Source organism: Malaclemys terrapin, chromosome 1, assembly GCF_027887155.1.
Source record: "Malaclemys terrapin pileata isolate rMalTer1 chromosome 1, rMalTer1.hap1, whole genome shotgun sequence".
Lineage (NCBI taxonomy): Eukaryota > Metazoa > Chordata > Testudines > Emydidae > Malaclemys > Malaclemys terrapin.
This window is the reverse complement of record NC_071505.1, coordinates 89,644,811-89,649,949: the sequence shown is the minus strand read 5'-3', so window position 1 is coordinate 89,649,949 and position 5,139 is coordinate 89,644,811.

Genomic DNA, 5,139 nt, shown 5'->3' with positions numbered 1-5,139 from the left:
AGGTGGGGCCAGGGATGAGGGGCAGGAGGAGGCTCTGGGTTAGGGGAGGTTCAGGGCTATGGAAGGGGGTTGGGGCATGGGCTTACCTCGGGCAGCTCCCAGTCAGCGGTGCGGCAGGGCTAAGGCAGGCCCCCTGCATGTCCTGGCTCTGTGCTGCGCCCTGGAAGTGGCCAGCAGGTCTGGCTCCTAGGGGGAGGCGTGGCAGGTGGCTCTGCACACTGCTCTTACCCATGGGCACTGCCCCCGCAGTTCCCATTGGCCGCAGTTCCCAGCCACTGGGAGTGCAGAGCCAGTGGTGGGGGCAGCATGCGGAGCCCCATGCCCCCTCCCCCGCTGCCTAGGAGCCGGACCTGCTGGCCACTTCTGGGGCGCAGTGCGGATCCAGGACAGGTAGGGACTAGCCTGCCTTAGTTCCACAGCACCACCGACCGGACTTTTTAGGGCACAGTTGGCGGTGCTGACCGGAGCTGCCAGGGTCCCTTTTTGACCAGGTGTTCCGGTTGAAAACCGGACACCTGGGGTATGTCTACACTATGAAGTTAGGTCGAATTTATAGAAGTCGATTTTTAGGAAGCGATTTTATACAGTCGACTGTGTGTGTCCCCACTAAGCGCATTAAGTTGGCGGAGTGCGTCCACAGTACCGTGGCTAGCATCGACTTTCGGAGCGTTACACTGTGGGTAGTTATCCCACAGTTTCTGCAGTCTCTGCTGCCCATTGGAATTCTGGATTGAGCTCCCAATGCCTGATGGGGCAAAAACATTGTCACAGGTGGTTTTGGGTACATGTCGTCAGTTGCCCCTCCGTCCATGAAAACAACCGCAGACAATCGTTTCGCGCCTTTTTTCCGTGCAGACGCCATACTGCTTTCAACAGACGGTGCAGTAGGACTGCTAACGGTCATCATCCAACCACCGCTTCCTCTGCAACTCTGCTCTCCTGGTGCCATGAATCCATCTCGCAAGTCCTCTCATTGTTCGGTATAAATATCTATTCTCGTGGCATCCGTCGTCATCCACCGCTTCCGCTGCAACTCTGCTCTCCTGCAGACGCCATGCCACGGCAAACATGGAGCCCACTCAGCTCACTGCTGCTGTTGTGAGCATTGTAAACACCTCGTGCATTATCCTACAGTATGTGCAAAACCCGAACCTGCAAAAGCAGATGAGGAGGCGACGCCAGCGCGGTGATGAGAGTGATGAGGACATGGACACAGACTTCTCTCAAAGCATGGGCCCCGGCAATTTGGACATCATGGTGGTAATGGGGCAGGTTCATGCCATGGAACGCCGATTCTGGGCCCAGGAAACAAGCACAGACTGGTGGGACCGCATAGTGTTGCAGGTCTGGGATGATTCCCAGTGGTTGTGAAACTTTTGCATGCGTAAGGGCACTTTCATGGAACTTTGTGACTTGCTTTCCCCTGCCCTGAAGCGCAAGAATACCAAGATGAGAGCAGCTGTCACAGTTGAGAAGCGAGTGGGGATAGCCCTGTGGAAGCTTGCAACGCCAGACAGCTACCGGTCAGTTGGGAATCAATTTGGAGTGGGCAAATCTACTGTGGGGGCTGCTGTGATCCAAGTAGCCAACGCAATCACTGAGCTGCTGCTATCAAGGGTAGTAGTGACTCTGGGAAATGTGCAGGTCATAGTGGATGGCTTTGCTGCAATGGGATTCCCTAACTGTGGTGGGGCGATAAACGGAACGCATATCTCTATCTTGGCACCGGACCACCTTGGCAGCCAGTACATAAACCGCAAGGGGTACTTTTCAATGGTGCTACAAGCACTGGTGGATCACACGGGACGTTTCACCGACATCAACGTGGGATGGCCGGGAAAGGTACATGACGCTCGCATCTTCAGGAACTTTGGTCTGTTTGAACAGCTGCAGGAAGGGACTTACTTCCCAGACCAGAAAATAACCGTTGGGGATGTTGAAATGCCTATAGTTATCCTTGGGGACCCAGCCTACTCCTTAATGCCATGGCTCATGAAGCCATACACAGGCAGCCTGGACAGTAGTAAGGAGCAACTATAGGCTGAGCAAGTGCGGAATGCTGGTAGAATGTGCATTTGGACATTTAAAAGCTGGCGCAGTTTACTGACTCGGTTAGACCTCGGTGAAACCAATATTCCAATTGTTATTGCCGCTTGCTGTGCGCTCCACAATATCTGTGAGAGTAAGGGGGAGACATTTATGGCGGGGTGGGAGGTCGAGGCAAATCGCCTGGTCGCTGATTACGCGCAGCCAGACACCAGGGTGGTTAGAAGACACACCAGGGCGCGCTGCGCATCAGAGAAGCTTTGAAAACCAGTTTCATGACTGGCCAGGCTATGGTGTGAAAGTTCTGTTTGTTTCTCCTTGATGAAAACCGCACCCTTGCTTCACTCTACTTCCCCGTAAGCCAACCGCCCTCCCCGCTTCGATCACCACCTGCAGAGGCAATAAAGTCATTATTGTTTCAAAATCATGCATTCTTTATTAATTCATCACACAAATAGGGGGATAACTGCCAAGGTAGCCCGGGAGGGGTGGTGGAGGAGGGAAGCACCAGGTGGGGTGGTGGATGAGGGGAGGAGGGAAGGACAAGGCCACACTGCACTTCAAAACTTATTGAATGCCATCCTTCCATTGCTTGGGCAGTCCTCTGGGGTGGAGTGGTTGGGTGCCCGGAGCGCCCCCGCCCCCCGTTCTTGGGCATCTGGGTGAGGAGGCTATGGAACTTGGGGAGGAGGGCAGGCGGTTACACAGGGGCAGCATCAATGGTCTGTGCTCCTGCTGCCTTTCCTGCAGCTCCACCAGATGCCGGAGCATATCAGTTTGATCCACCCAGTAGCCTCAGCATTGCATCCTGCCTCCTCTCATCACGCTGCCGCCACCTCTCATCTTGCTCCCTCCACCTCTCATCTTGCTCCCGCCACCTCTTATCTCGCTCGTCCCTCCTGCCCTCACATTCATTTTCTGCTTTCCTGGACTCTGCATTCTGCTGAGCTCTTTCAGTGTGGGAGACTGCATGAGCTCAGAGAACATTTCATTGCAAGTGTGGTTTTTTTTGCCTTCTCATCTGCGCTAGCCTCTGGGACGGAGATGATAAGGGGAACGTTGAAACATTTGCAGCTGTGGGAGGAAAAAAAGGAAGAGTAGTATTTTAAAAGACACATTTTAGAGAACAATGGGTAGACTCTCTCACGGTGAACCAAGCTGTTAACATTACATAGCACATGTGCTTTCGGTACAAGGTCGCATTTTGCCTCTTATATTGAGGGCCTGGCAGTTTGGTGTGGGAGATCATACACGCAGGGCCGGGCAACAGAATTCGGCTTGCAGGCAGCCATGGTAAGCCACAGTCTTTCAGCTTCTTCAACCTTCATAACATGTGGTAATGGTTTCAAACAGCAGCGCCTCCTTTCCCATACCAAGCACCCGTTGGGTTAGCCATTTAAAAGGAGGGGCTGTACTGGCTGCGAATGCATCCCAAGTCTTCAGGGCAAATTAATCATTAAACACTCTTGCTTTTAAACCATGTATTATATTTACAAAGGTACACTCACCAGAGGTACCTTCACTGGCTTCATGGTCCGTGAACCTGCCTTGGGAGGGTTAGAAGGGTATTGGCTCCAGGGTGATAAACAGTTCCTGGCTGTCGGGGAGAATGGTTTCTCCGCTTGTGTGCTGTGCACTATCCTCATCCTCCTCCACTTTCTTATCTTCCTCGTCCCCAATATCCTCATCCCTGTTGCATGAGACTCCCCCCTTGCAGGTGTCCACGGACAGGGGTGGGGTAGTGGTAGGGCATGTCTGGGGCTTTGCCTCTTTGTTTTTTTGGTAGGCTTGCCTGAACTCCTTAATTTTCACGCGACACTGCTGCGGGTCCCTGTTGTAGCCTCTGTCCATCATGCCCTTGGAGATTTTTTCAAATATTTTGGCATTTTGACTTTTGGAACGGAGTTCGGATAGCAAGGATTCGTCTCCCCAGACAGTGATCAGATCCAGTATCTCACATTCAGTCCATCCTGGAGCTCTTTTGCGATTCTGGGACTGCATGATCACCTGTGCTGATGAACTCGCCATGCTGGCCAAATAGGAAATGAAATTCAAAAGTTCCCAGGGCTTTTGCTGTGTACCTGGCTAGTGCATCTGAGTTGGAAGTGCTGTCTAGAGCGGTCACAGTGGAGCACTCTGAAATAGCTCCTGGAGGCCAATACCATTGAATTGCGTCCACATTACCCCAAATTTGACCCGGCGATGTCGATTTCAGCGCTAATCCCCTTGTCAGGGAAGGATTACAGAAATCGATTTTAAGAGTCCTTTAAATCGACAAAAATGGCTTCGTCGTGTGGATAGGTGCAGGGTTAAATTGATCTAACGCTGCTAAATTCGACCTAAACTCGTAGTGTAGACCAGGGCCTGGTAGGGTGACCAGATAGCAAATGTGGGAAATCGGGACGGGGGGCGGAGGCGGGGGTGGGGGGGGGGGGGGAGAATAGGAGCCCATATAAAAAAAAGCCCCAAATATCGGGACTGTCCCTATAAAATCGGGACATCTGGTCGCCCTAGGGCCTGGTCACCCTAAGGAAGCTTATGTCGACCTAACCGTGTAGCGTAGACCATGCCACAGTCTCCTGCTGTCAAAGTGCAGAAATTTCTGAGCGGTGAAGCTGCAGGTCTCATCTGTGTCCAGGAGGGGGTGCTGCAGGCTAGGCAGTCCTTTGGCTGTAATTGTGCTTATAGTCACCAGCGGTTGCCGCTCCTTGGAGATGGGGAGGGGAACTCTCCTGGAAAGAGTTTAAAATCAGAACACACCCATACACATACAGTGGTGCTGTAAGCACAGCACAGGAAGCAGAGATACTAAGCCCGTGTATTCACAAGAGGGATAATTACAGAGAAAAGGTGGATGAGGTAATATCCTTTACTGGACTAACTTCTGTTGGTGAGAGGGACAAGCTTCCAAGCTTACACAGAGCTCTTATTCATCAACAAAAGTTGGTCTAATAAAAGATATTACCTCACCCCCGTGTCTCTCTAATATCATGGAGCTGACACAGCTGCAACAACACTGAATAAAAGGGATCATATTACTTTTGCAAATGCAAGGGGGTCTTATTACTGGTGCCCGGGGTTAAATTCTTGTTT